This window comes from Fistularia commersonii, chromosome 31 (genome assembly GCF_037954325.1).
Source record: "Fistularia commersonii isolate RoL2024-O1a breed Wild chromosome 31, RoL_Fcom_v1.0, whole genome shotgun sequence".
NCBI lineage: Eukaryota > Metazoa > Chordata > Actinopteri > Syngnathiformes > Fistulariidae > Fistularia > Fistularia commersonii.
In genome coordinates, this window is record NC_141314.1 from 8,645,467 (window position 1) to 8,660,845 (window position 15,379).

Consider the following 15,379-nt stretch of genomic DNA (forward strand, 5'->3'; position numbering starts at 1 on the left):
GGCAGCGTAGCAACGCCATTCAACCCAACTGCCGCACAAACACTCACTCATTAACTTAATTAACCCTGTCAGCTTAGACTGACGGCAAACGCCACCCCAGGAGTCCCATCCTAGCAACTCCCAGCAGTCTGTTGGAACTGAGGAAGCCTCTGGGACGGGAGGGGGAACGTCTTCAAGGAGAGAAAGCAAGTCCACTAGCCTCGACGAGTTTTGACAATGACTAATTATTGCTTATTAGTCATACAAAAGGCTTTGTTTGGACAGTGCTTGCAAGTAATTGGGATGTTTGACGAAGTAATACATGATTCATCATGTAATTCATTTCGGTTTCTAAGAGCATTTGTTTGTTTTCCATGAGCTAACGCAATAAGTAAGTGCTGATTTGTTTCCATTTCTTACTGTTCGCGGGACTAATTCATAAAATGTCTAACAAACACACTCAACATTAGTTACTTGCTGTTGAATGGGTAATTTCATCTGACGTAAATGTCAAATGGAATCTTGACATTCAAGGTCACATATTACACGTTTTATATGCGGAGTCGCCTTGTTACAGTGATGTCGGCAATTACCGATGTGACACTTTGGGTCAGTCAAAGCAAAGACAATGGGCTGTTTATGATTCCGGCCGGGAAGATATTTTGCATGAAAGTCATTCATTCCAAATGTTCGGCGTGTGACTCAATCAGTCCTTGTCTGCTCAACATTATTATCAAAGACAAAAAAGAAAAAGAAAAAAAAAAAAAAGGACATTTACCAGGAAAAAAAAAAAAATTCCCCTCGTATTCAGTTTTCAATTAATTTCTAATTTTCACGAATCGGAAACCTAATTGCATGTGAGTCGGAGCCAACATCTGCCCTCATCACTTTCAATAAGTGCGAGCTGTCAGGCATGTAATCAGAAAATCATGTGCTGTCAGTCATATTCTATTTCAGTCAGCGTACCTCCATTTTTATTTTTTTTTTCCCCCAAGACGCGAAGGTTTTAGACATTTGGTGCTCGCTGCCTCACGCGAGCATCCGGAAACATTTCCCGGCTCTTCTCAACAGCTGTTAAACAAAACGAGAGAAGAATATGCATCTCCCCACCCCCCCTCTGTGATTAAGACGGCTTTGCTTTGGCTGATGTCACTATCTTACAAATAATCACAAAACACATGTTATTAAGAGGAAGTGAAAAGCTTTTTTTTTTTTTTTTTTTTCTTAAAACATTATTTGCGGTTATTTCCATGTCCGCCCGTGCTCAGCGGAGGGAGAAAAAAAAAAAAAAAAAAAAAAAGAAAGTCTGCCCAGCCATCTTCCAGCTTGGAGCTGATAGATGAAAGAGCCTGTGAAGTGTTATTATGGTGAGAGTGTACTCAAAGGAATGCATTGGATGGCCACTCCGGGGTCAACTCTGCTCACTCCACCCCGGGGGAGAAATCTCCAGCTGAAGTATCACCTGCTTTGATATTGGAACGGTTTTGAAAAAGCTTCCACCTTTTGCATCACGTGCAGCCGAAAACTGCGGCGACAAACAGCGACGTGCTGCTTCGCACGTACATTCGATAAACGTGCAGGAGATCCTTGCAGCGGCTCTCTGACATAATTAAAAACCCCATTTCTAAACAATTACCACGGCACGTATGCGGCCCGGATTAGAAAGGCGGTTTACCAGAAGCTCTCCGAGTCACAATCATCCATTTTCCTTCGTCATTTCCATAAATTTCTACCCTGAATCCGGTCCCGTTTAGCTGCTAATCTGCTTGCTGTCAACTTTAAAAAGGGGCCCTCCGTCCCTCCCGCCGCGGTTGTCATTTCAGCTCGGATGCATGTTTGTGGACCCCCCCCCCCGCACCGTCCCCGTGTCACCAACGCTTTCTCGGACCGCTTTATTCTCAAAAAATCGGACTGAAACCGAGCGAATTGGGGCGGCGCAGAGGTTAGCGCTTCCGTCTCGCAGGTTCAAATCCGACAGGTGTGGTATCTCCAAGTTCTCCCAGTGTCAGCATAGGTTTCCTACCATTTCCTCCAGCAGTCCAAAAAACAGACCCTAAATTGCCCAGACGTGAAAGGTTATATGTCTCTTCATGGTGTGTGAATGGGAGTGGATGGTACATTTAAAAAAATAAGAGCAGGATAAGCAGTATTGATAATAAATGAACTGAATATGTGATATGAATGTCACAATCCCATCAGTTAGTCAGATGAAACAGAGAAAAATATGATCAATGAATCTGTATTTGTAAGTGTTTGCTTTAAAGGATACTGTTTTGATATCTAACTTTTTTTTTCTTTTAAACTTTTAAATTTCATTAAGATTTTTTTTTTTTTTTCCAAGAGCGGAGCACCACCTGTCTACACCCCGCGGGAGATCTTCACCTCTGCGTCTATTTCCATTTCAATTTAATCAAATTCAATATATATATATTTTTTTTTCTTAGGCTGTTAGCTCCCCATTTTCATTTTACATTTTTTTTAGTCCCGAGAAGACCAATTCTTCTCACAGAAATATCCACCTCACAGAGGAAACTGTTTTAGTGCATCACGTCTGCAGGTATCTACAGTTAGTTACTTGTGCAGTCGTCCTCATGCAAAAATCAATAATAATAACAAGAATAAATGGCTAGCGATCAGATAGTAGTTGCCGTGAAGGCGTAAGTGTGGCTGGAATCCGCGTGGCGGCATAAATGGAGCGGGGCTGCCCAAGTCTGATGAGACGTCCTGGTTTTTTCTTCCCAGGAATGTCCCACTTTCAAGGTTTTTATCCCGAGAGATACCTCCCACCATGTTCAAATCTCCCTTTTTTTTAAAACGTTTGGGACTAAATTGTCCCAGTTCTCATTGTCACGACAAAGACGTCAGCAACCGTCAAAAATCGATAGTTTTGTTTGCTTTACCGCGATCCAGTTTATTCGTCAAGGCCGTCGGTCCTTTCTGACGCCGGAGCTCGTGCGCCGTATGAAAACTTAAACTTCATGATAAATGTAACCAGGTGGTAAATTTGCGCAGGCATTAATTTTCCCCTCAAGGTTGATGCGGCTCCCAAAGTAATTTATATGTTAATACATATGTTCTTTGTGAAAATGTGGAGCAAAATTTTAAAACGATGCCGTTGCCGCCGCCGTTGTTAATCCCGGATGCTCGACAGCAATGTTGAGTCTCATTGTTGTAATAACACCGGATGTGGAAAACGGCGAGATTAACCGGCGCCAATGAGGAGAGCCTCCGTTTGACCATTTACAGTCATTTAAGGTCCTTGTTGACATAAAGTTACTTTCGCACTGGAGGTTTTTGCAGTTCCGTGAACCTTTTCAGGAACCACCTCATTTCTTTGTGCATTGGGACAGCAGAGGAACCAGGGACGGTGGACTTACGTTTCAAGAACTGTTTTAGGTCCTACTCCGAAGCAGGGTATTTCAAATGTTCCAGTGGTTCTGATAGCTATTTATATCCTCATTGTTGTCATTTTGATTATATATTTTTATCCTTACTGTTGTTGTCGGCAAAAAAGTATACAGTCAAGCCACCAATTCTGCAAATTCTCCCATTCAAAAAGATGAGAGGCTACATTCATCATAGGTACACTCGGAACGATTAGAGACAGAATGAGAAGAAAAAAAAAACAGAAAAATCACAGTCTGATTTTCAATATTTGATAATGATGGTGGAAAATAAGTATTTGGTCAGAAGAAGACCAAAACTTCATCACTTGTTATATACCCTTTGCTGGCAATGACAGCGGACAAACGTTTTCTGTAAGTCTTCACAAGGTTTTCACTCACTGTTGCTGGTATTTTGGCCCATACCTCCATGCAGATCTCCTGTAGAGGAGGGATGTTTTGGGGGCTGTTGATGGGCAACATGGACTTTCAACTCCCTCCAAAGATTTTCTATGGGGTTGAGATCTGGAGATCTTGTTATGCTTCTTACGAAGCCTCTCCTTCATTACCTGGACGGTGTGTTTGGGATCATTGTCAGGCTGAAAGACCCAACCACTATTCATTTTCAGTTCCCACACTGATGGAAGGAGGTTTACACTCAAAATCTAACGATACATGGCCCCGTTCACTCTTTCCTTTACATGGATCAGTCGTCCTGGTCCCTTTGCGGGAAAAACAGCCCCAAAGCATGATGTTTCCACCGCCGTGCTTCACAGCAGGTATGGTGTTATTTATCCTCCAAACAAGACAAGTTGAGTTTTTACCAAAAAGTACTATTTTGGTTTCATCGCACCGTAGGACGTTCTCCCGATCCAAACGCTTTCTAGCAAACTTCAGACAGGCCCGGACATGTACTTGCTCAAGCAGGGGGACACGTCTAGCACTGCAGGATTTGAGTCCCTGCCGATGACGGTAGCCTTTGTTACTTTGGTCCCAGCTCTCTGCACGTCGTTCACTAGGTCCCCCCGTGCGTTTCTGGGATTTTTGCTCACCGTTTTTGCGATCATTTTGACCCCACGGGTTGAGATCTTGCGTGGAGCCCCAGATCGAAGGAGATTATCAGTGGTCTTGTATGTCTTCCATTTTCTAAAAACTGCTCCCACAGTTGATTTCTTCACATTGAGCCGCTTACCTATTGCAGATTCAGTCTTTCCAGTCTGGTGCAGGTCTACAATTTTGTTTCTGGTGTCCTTTGACAGCTCTTTGGTCTTTGGGGTTTGGAGTGTGACTGCTTGAGGTTGTGGACAGGTGTCTTTTTTTACTGATAACCAGTTCAAACATCTCATCTTTTTTTGCAGGAGAATTTGCACAATTGGTGGCTGACCAAATACTTTTTTGCCCCACATATGTCTCTTGTATTCATATTTATTGATATTTTTATTGTTGCACTGCTGTGCCAAATGAATTTCCCCAATGGGGATCAATAAAGTATTATCTTATCTTATAGGAACTATGAAATGAAGGTGCTTGGTGATTATTGGTGGAACTCAAAAGCCACTTCTTGCAAGCCGTTTTTCAAAACAGTTGCTGTTTTTTGAGACAGAATGGAGATAACCGACGAGAAACGGACTGACAAAGAAGTCCGAGCTCTTCTGGTCTCCTTCCGCCACAAAGGGGTTTCCAGGGCTCGCAGAGGAACATCCACATTTTAACCTAAATCAGTCCGGCGTTAGCTAACGGCTAACGAGGTTCTTCTCACAGCAGGGAGAAAATAGAATAAACCTTAAAGTCATCTGATAGTCCTCGCTTATTATTCCCGCCATTTAGAAAATGAACGCCGCGGCAGCTTCGCTCTGCAGGTTGTCCGCGTCGCCTTCCTCTTTTTCTTCGCAGCGGTTGGTTTTTGAGCGTGGCGCTTCAGGCGTGCAGACGCTAAACTAACACCGACCCGCGAGAAAGCAAAACTAAAAGCAACTGTTCCTGGAACAAGTCGAGCCGGATAGTTCTTGGAATCATGAACTATCGTCACCCGGTTGCTAAGTAGAAGCGTTAGCGTGCACTTTGAGGAGCGCCGAGCCCTGAGCAGCGGGATTCTCCGTCTCTTTTAATCTACTGTACACCGAGACTCAATGCAGCACCAAAACATGAAGCCTCTTTGGAGGTTTTCTCCATCTGATACACATTCAGACATCACAATGAACATGTTCTACACATTGATTCCCACATTCAACAGATAATGGTTGTATATAATCCTTGAGATTAGTGACAGAGAAGCCATCTGTGGGCCGGTCTGTGGAGCCTGGATTGTCATTTCTTTCCGCTGCCCCCACCCTTTTTTTTTTTTTTTTTGCCTCTGATTCAGTTTGGCTCTCATTAGCTGGAGCAGAGGTGTGGAGAAACGGTGAGAAATGAAAATGAATATGCTTGAAAGTCGCGGTGATGGGTTCATGGAGCGCCGTGAACAAAAGGGGCATTTATTATGCAGCTCTGTGTGCCCAGAAAAAAAAAAAAATTCTGCCACTTACTGTGTTGCCAAATTTTTTTGATGAATATTAATTTGGCTCTCACTAGCCAGGTAAACACTACTGACTCAGTGTCAGTATTGTAACTGGTAACAATATACCTGACATAATATGTATTTACGTTAATGAAAAAAATATCGCCATTTCAGAATATACCAAGCAAAGAGAAGAGTATTAAAAAGCTAACTATGCACTCATTTTAGAGTTTTTTTTAACCAAATATATGTTACTTATTGCAATATTCTCTAAATATATGTCTTCTTAGAAGATGACTTTACCCCGTACCTGCATTAATACCGAGCCTGAGAGCAGGACGGTCACCGCACAGACAAATTAGAAGTTTATATTCTTCTCGGCGTTTGCCATCAAATATGCAATTAAGACAGGTTAACGCCGTCGCCGTAAATCCCTCTGTCATTTATTGGATTCAGAATAGGTCCTTAAAAATGTCGCTGAGGCAAACAATGAAACATTTCACATTAAAACCCCTGTAAACACGGGTCGTTTATATCCGGTCAAAGACGTAACGTGCACCGTTGCACGCTTAACATCTGTTCATTTCCACGTGCTGAGGTGTGCAAAGCCTCTCGCGGCGACTTTCTCAGGAAACCGAACGCCGCCTTTGCATTTGCGGGAGTTTGTCTCTGCAGGAACGGTTATTGTTTTTTAAAACTTTGTGCATTACAAATCAGGTGAAGCTCATTTCTTTTTAATGGGAGAGTTTTGGAAATCCTGTGTGTGTGTGTGTGTGTGTGTTTAACCAAGAGCGACAGCCCAAAAAAAGCAAATACATCATTTCCAAAAAGTTGCCCGAATATTAAATATGCATAGACAGTCTCCGCTTATAGAGCGCTCTCAGCACCTTGCGGTTTCAAAGTGCTTTACATTGGATTGCATTCACAGCGGCCGACGGAAGCGGAGCTGCCGTGCAAGGCGTTATCCTGGGACCAACAGTGGGAGTCTAATGTCTCGCCCAAAGGCACCACGACATGCAGACGGGAGGATGGACGCTCCCTCTAACAAATGAGCCAAAGCCGCCACATGGGTGCCTTTTAATCCCTTGCACTTTGCACAAGAACCTTTTCTCAGATGCGGGTAAGCTAGTCCGTCTCAGTTACTGTCATTTCTGGACTATTGAGCGCACCTGAATATAAGCCGCACCAGCTTGCTGATCCCTATTTTCGTCTTCATCCTGCGCACTGAATCTGTTAAAGTCGGAATTAAACAGCCTCCTAATTTCACTGTAATTTCATCGGCCCGATGTGAAGAGGTTGAATGTTTTGAAGGCATGAAGCGCGATAGCCCCACCCCCCAAAAAAATCTATACATTAACCGCATCATTGTTTGAGCCGTTGTGTTCAAAGCATGTGAAAAAAGTAGTGTTTTTTTTTTTTTTGTCTGGGAATTACGGTATTCATTCATTTATTGCCTGTACCGCTTATTCTGCACTCGGGGGCGGCAGGGGCGCTGGAGTATATTCCAGCTGTAAGCGGACGAGGGACGGGGTTCCCCCTGGATCCATCACAGGGCCACATTGAGAAACATACAACTATTCACTCACACACAGGTTAAAATTTCAAGATTCAAAGTGTTTATTGTCATATGTACGGTATGGAAATGTGTTTCCCTGTACAGTGAAATTCTTACTTTGCTGTCCACAGTGCATCTGGAATTGTATTGACAATAAATAGGTAGTGTAAACATTATTATAGATAGGAACGGTGTTGGCAGTGCAAGTAAAAAAAATAGAGCCCAGCTTGATATAAGATAAGGATAAGAATAAGAACAACTTTATTTATCCCGAAGAAAATTGTTGTGCCAGATATGCAATAGATAGGACTGTCTCAAAAAATTAGAATATTTTGATAAAGTTCTTTATCTTCTGTAATGCAATTGAAAAAAACAAAAGTTACTTTTTCATGATATTCTGATACTTTTAGGTAGGATTTTTGAGTTTTCTTAGGATGTAAGCCATAATCAGCAATATTAAAATTGTAAAAGGCTTGCAATATTTCTGTTGATTAGTAATGAATCCAGAATGTATGACATTTTTGTTTTTGTAATTGCATTACAGAAGATAAAGAACTTTATCACAATATTCAAATTTTCTGAGACCTGTAGGCACAAGTGTGGACATCACCCTCAAATTCCATAGAAATATACCAAGCTGGAATTGCTATATATTTTATAATATTAAAAATATTGCGGCTTGGCTTGTGCTCCACTGACGCTGCATTATTTTTATAATTATATATTTTCTTTTTTTTTTTTATATTGATGATGGAAATCATTAAAAAATTCTGATTATTTTCAGACATGAGTATTTGTCAGATGACAGGAATCTCCACGGACCACGAAGTTTACAGATGACATGGTGATCGGCGGTGAGAGCAGGGAACAGGAGGAGGAAAATCTAGAGAGATGGAGGTATTGGAAGGTCATCCGCAGCAAGACACAATATATATGTGTGTAAATGAGAGGGACCCAAGTGGAACGGTGGGGGTTCAGGGAGTGGGGATAATGAAGGTGGAGGAGTTGAAGTACTCAGGGTCAAAGAGTGTGGAAAAGAGGGGAAGAAACCGGTTCAAGCAGGTTGGAACAGGTGCAGAAAAAGAAGATCAGCCGTTATGAAAAGAAAGGTGTGCAAGACAGCGAAGTAAGAGATGAAGATGTTGGGGTTCTCTTTGGGAGTGACAAGAAGTGTAGAGTCAGGAGTGAGTCCACCAGAGGGACAGTGCATGTTAGATGTTTCAGAGATAAGGTCAAAGAAGCCAGGATGTAGATGGTTTGGTCATCTACAGAGGAGGAACAGTGAATATATCGCTAGAAGGATGTTGGGTTGGAACTGCCAGGCAGGAGGTCTAGACCAGGGGTGACAAACTCATTTTGGGCCGGGGGCCACGCGTTATCACCTAAAATAACTCAAATCCAAATGTTCGCTTTGTTTTGGTGTGAAAGAGAACAGGAATATATAAAACACTTAACATGTAATGAACTGTTCCTTTTAAAAATACATGTCAAAATACCTGAGATTCATTAAGAAAGTGCAATTTCAACCACACGACGCTTCAGTTTCGTTTTTTTTCTCTGTGCATTTTCTTATATTTTTCATCTTATATTTTTCGAGTCTCATAGTGGCACCGAAACTTGCTGCATCCACACCGTACAGGTTTCTTGTTAATCTCAACGAACAAGTAAGAAGTGATCCATTTTTCTTGAAAAACCCTACTCTCCATGTCCACTTTTCTCTTTGCTGACAACGACATCTTGCTGATGAAGGTGTCGGGTCCAACGGAAAAGCAGATACATTTCTAACAATCAGTAAAAATGCTATTTACGGACCCGGAAGCCACGTTGCTGCCATCTGCTGTACGTTCTGAGTCACATAGTGTTGTGTCATGTCGCTAACACTGACTAAAACAGTGCGCCCCTAGCAGACAATATGGGGACTGCGTTTTTATTTTAAAAAGTAGTTCATCATTTTTATGTATTTTTCCAAATTATGGATTTATTCCACAGCCAAGAAACAGTCACAATGACCAAAAGACAAGAGGCAGAGCGAGAGGTCGCAGAGATGAAGATGTTGAGGTTCTCTTTGGGAGTGACCAGGATGGAGAGGATCAGGAATGAGTCCATCAGAGGGACGGCACATAGTAGATGTTTTGGAGAGAAGGTCAGAGAAGCCAGACTGAGATGGTTGGGTCATGCACAGAGGAGGGATAATGAATATATTGGTAGACGGATGCTGGAATTGGAGCTGCAAGGCAGGAGGTCTCGAGGAAGAGCAAAGAGAAGATTTATGGACCTAGCGAGAGAGGATATGAAGTTAGTTGGTGTGTGAGAGGAGGATACAGAGAATAGGGTTAGATGGAGAAGGTTGGTTCGCTGTGGCGACCCCTGAAGGGAAAAGCCAAATGGAGAAGATTTATTCCACGGGCCAGATTGGGCCCCCCAGTGAGCTGGTATCAGCCCGCGGGCCGTACGTTTGACAACCCTGCTCCAGAGGAGATGAGAAGATTAATGGATGTAATGACAGGCGACATGAAGTTGGTCAACGTGAGAGAAGAGGATGAAAAGAATCAGGTTGGATGGAGGACGTGGACTTACTGCAGCTGAAGGGGAAAGAAAAAGAAAATGGGAATGTGACAACTTTTGTGAAATAATATGATTTATTCCTGTAAGACCAATACTAGGTATTCAGGTTCTTCTCGACTTATTCATTCATTATCTTTTCTGCTCATCCAGATCGCAGAGCCCATATGGAGACACAGAACCATTCACCCTCTCATTCACAATTTGGGCAATTTAGGGACTCCAATGTTTTCTGCATTTTTTTGGACTTTTTTGGACACCAGAGAACCCAAACCATGCAAACACAGGGAGAACATGGAGGCTCCGCAAAGAAAGGCCCTCCGTGTTGGGATCAACCAGGGACGCTAACTCCAGCGCCGCGAGCCGTCCGCCACTCCAAGTCAAACATTCTGCCACTTGTTCATCCCACAATCTTTTAAGTTAAAATGAAAAGAAAACAATGCATAGCAGTGGATTTCATTTCCAAACTTCACTTTGTTGTTAGATCTACTCTGTTAATCGCTCATCCTGACTGCCGGCGTCTCCCAGCGCTAATCAGGCAGCGGCGAGAAGAACTTCTCTTCTATCCTCGCATTTCAAACACCGCATTATCGTCTAACCTCCAGCTCTAAGAGACAAAGCCAGGTGGAGATCGGGGAGATTTTTAGGAGGGGTTCCAGAAAAGTGCGGATGAACCGTTGAGATCCCTGGTAATCCTGTCGCTCAAATCTGCCGTTCTGCGCTCAAAGGGAGCGCGGCGGTGGCGAGGGGGCTGGCCTTGCGTGCACGGGAGTTCATTTTTTGGATTAGTAAAATCAATAATGATTTATTTATGTGAAAGCATTTTAGCAAATACAATTAAATTCAAAGCTCTCCGCAAGAGACTGATAATGATGGATTCAGAGACTAATTTGCAGTCGTCGAACACGGCGTTTTACGACACTCTAATACAACTTCCACAGAGGGCGGCGAAGTGGCGCAGCGGTTGGAGCCTCTGCCTCACAGCAACAAGGTCCCTGGTTGGATCCCGACAGGGGATCTTCTTGTGCGGAGTCACCGTTAGAGACAGAATGGTCTCCATATGACGTCAGAATGAAAGGATGAACGGTTGATTTGGTCTCTGCAAGATGCTCAGGAAAATTATGGCGTATTTGGAAATCCTGAAGAAACCCACGCACACATGGGGAGAACATGCCAGGGTCACACCAGGGTTCTTTGTGAAGTGAGGACAATCAAATTACCTCTGTGCCACCATGGAACATAATTTTAATTAAAGAATGATAAATATATATACACACACATATGTACATATACACACACACACATATGTACATATACACACAAACACATATATACACACATACATATATTCTTATTCACACACACACACACACATATATATACACACACAAACACACACGTACAGACATACACACATATACACACACATACATAAATACATATATATACACACATACACATATACATATATACATACATACACACACACATACAAACACACAAACACATACACACACAAACACACATAAATAGATACGTACACATATACATATACATGTACATACATGCATACATACATACATACATACATACACACACACATATAAACACACAAACACATACACACACAAACACACATACATAGATATGTACACATATACATATGTATATACATACACACATACACACACACATATATATCTGTATATGTATTTATAGATATATAAAAAACACACATACATACATACATACATACACACACAAACTATATAAATTAAGATATATTTGAAAATTTTCATGTAATTTTTCCCGTTCTTTTTGATTGTAGTTGTTTGTGAAATGCAAAATGCTGAAGAAACTACCTTCAGGGTCACAAGAACCATTGAAGAAAACATTGCTGAAAGGCAACATTAAAAGGCGGGCGCCGCCATGTCGGTACCCGTATCTTGGGGGGCGGAAGAGTCCCGAGATGAACAGCAGATTTCGCTGTGCTCATCCGAGCCGCGGCGCCTGATCAAGAGAGAAGGAAAACGCGTAAAACGATCGGCGCTCGGCGGCGGAGTCGAGGGCTTGACTCCACTGGCGAGTGAGCTTGGAACATCTGGAGGAGACCCCCGGGGCGGACGCTCTACGAGCACTGGATGTCTCATCTGATCTGGGGGAAAAACAGGGGTCCTTTAAATGGAGCTAGATTGCACTCCTGGGAAGAGGAAAATAAATCTTTACATTCAGCGGCTGTGTCTCCTCTCAGATTCCTCGCCGGGCCTTTAACGCAGCCGCCGTATGCTTCTGCTAGTTTGAGGTTTTGCCTTTTGCGTTCGGAGAGATGAGAGTTTCAGTAAGCGGAGACAAGGTGACGGTGGTTAATGAGTCCGTTTGTGCCGTTAGCGCCACGCCGTTTTTCCTGAATTGGCGTCGGAATTAGGCTTCGGTCTTCTTGGTTTTATCGACACGTCATAGAGAAACATACACCTCTCACCCTCTCGCTCAGGTGCCGGGATATTTATCATTTCAGATGAATCTCCTGTGTGTTTTTGGGGTTCTGTAGCCGTTCCATGGGAACTGAGCAACGTCAGTGCTTGGTGGAACTCATAAACAACGTCCAGTAACTTGTGTGGACTGCAGAGTGCCGGTTTTTAAAAACTATCATGTTCACTGGACAACTGTTTTTCTTTTTTTAGGGGGGGGGGGGACAAATGGACAGAACCAGTGAAAAACTGGACAAAGAGGTCCTGGCTCTTCTGCTATGCTACACCTCATCAGAGGGATTCCAAGAGCTCACAGAAGAACGTCAACGTTTTGGACAAAATAAGTCTGGAGTTAGGCAACATTTTTTATTCTGGCTTTTATTCCCGTAATGCAGAACATGAACGCTGTGACAACTTCGCTTTCCCTGTGTTATCCGTGTTGTCTTCCTCATCTTCGCCTTCATGGAGGGATTGTTTTTGAGTGTGGCGCTTAAGGTGCACGTCGTAGATACTTGCGTCACACCGGTCCCTACCGTGGTTCCTCACCGCCCATGAGAATGCAAAACTAGGGGGAGTTCCCGGTTCTGTCCTGGCGCCTGACTTCATTAGCCAAATGGGTGGTGTTGCAATTAATCTCACGTAAAAAGTCTACTGAAATCTGTTTTTTTGGGGGGTTCTTTATAAAATCAAAACAATGGAGTCATGTAACACTTACAATTCGGGTCCCAACGCAATATAGAATCGGGGACTTCATTCTATATCGGTCAGTTATATAGATGTTGAATCTGTGTATTTGAATTTCATCTAAAGATGGCATCGGCCTCCACTCGTTAGTTGTTTTCCCGGCCTCATACCGGATCAAAACGTTCATTATATTCCAAAGCGGGCCGGGGAGGGGAGGAGGGGGGGACGGCGAACAGGGTGGGTTTGTGGTAATGATCCTCGCATGTAAATGCCCCCTTTCCACATTTCCACATTCCTGCGTCTCATCTCTTTGTTCCCGCGCTCATCAGTGGCGGCGGCCATGAGACTTCCGACGGTAACGGGAAAAAAAAAAAAAAAATGTGGGAACTCCGCTGTCATTGTTGAAAGGTACTCTACCAGGGGGTCTTTCTAATTAAACTGCTGCCCTAACCACAGCAGAGACAGCACATCTGTTATGCAAAGTGTCTAGAAATCCTCCAGCTGCACGTCTGCAAAACTCCTCGTCTGGCCGCCGTCGAAGGCGCACGTTTGGGGAAAAATGCCTTTATTTTTCATAATCCCCCCACTGTCTCCTACCTTATCCATATTTCATGAAGCGCTCTGGAGGTATGAAATTGTCTGAAACTAATCCACTTCTGGATATTTAGTCCCAGATTAAAATCACTCGCTTGGCTGCCTTATAATTCTGTTCCTATTGATTGCCCGAGTCCAAATAGAAGTCCAGAATGTACGGCGCATTTTCCAAGGGGCCTTCGGAAATGTTATCAGTGAGATTCCACCGCGCTTAGTCCGCGCATCCCGGACCTTCATCGGCGGGTGTTTGTCCACGTTCGGCACCATAACTCAGCCCGGCTCCCAGATTTTAATCGACTAATGATGTTGGTAGCTGATGGGATTTTCCAAATACCCCATAAGTGTCATAATCCACTGAGGGTTCATTTACGCTCAACTCCAAATACGCACATAGTGCCCTAAACAACCTTCTGTTTGTCCAACGTCTTCTTTTCCTGTGTAAATCTGTACGTTTTCGGACAGCTTGTGGATGCGCACCCAAAAACGGCAAACTGAGCGGTATGCTCAAGTACGACCAAGACCAGAGAAAACTACATGGCAACCAACGTAACCAAGAAGAAATCTCAGCCCTTATGCCACAGATCATCACTACAACGGCGCCTCTTTCCCAGAATTTACATGATCACCAGCTCCTCCACCGTCGCCTTGTTTGTTACTGTCTGGAAAGGAACTCGGAAGTGAATTCTGAACTTTCCGGCAAATGCATGTCTTGGGATCTCCGGGTCACGGTGGACTTGAACGTCTCCACCTGAAGACCATGAAGACCCCTCATCCCACAAGAAATTCAAGTCCAGTTGCCACAATGAGTAGATTTTGACAAGAACGTAGAGAATAGAATGGAACTTCCGAAGGAAATTCCTTTGTCTTAAGGCTCCAACATTACATCCGTTCACTTGAAACATGATACCGATTTTATTGCTGTCAGGTCTCCTTCTTGCAGAAATGGAAAGAGTCGTAAGGGAGGAAAGGACGACTGCGGCGTTCACGGCTGAAAGTGCCAGTCCAGCGGGCAAGGATTGAGAGGATAGGTACGTGTTCCTCCGTGACCTCTGCACTCCCCTCTGGTGGATGTATCGCTTCAAATCAATGGCAACGGAAGGTAAACATGGAAAGTAAGTGACCACTGACGTAGGAAACAGATACACCGATTTACATACGTGACATGAGGGCACGTGAGCCCCAAGACACCCGTGACCAACGAAGGTTAAGATAAGATAAACTTATTGATCCCCAAAGGGGAAACTCCTTTGTCACAGCAGCGTTTGCTATGGTTTTGTCAAAAATGAATATGAATATAAATAAAGAGACAGAAGAAATTAAGACATCCACGAATAAATAGACAGCAGGGAGTGCCAGGTGGCAAAACGGCCACTGGTCTTGCTCACTTCCGACCAAAACCTCTATCCTGCGCCGAAGCCAGCCTTGGGGATAATGCGAGGATTAATCCCAACTTCCTCTATCGCGGTAACACACATGTAACAAACACACGTTAAACCCACTGCATCCAGTTACTAATTACTGTCAAGCTCTTCCACCCTGGCTGACATATTGCGAGGGGACCACTTAGACTAAACACAGCAATACATTCTACATATACTCCAACACTAATTACTAATATATGTATTTAATTTCAAGTAGATACTGATATTGACTACAT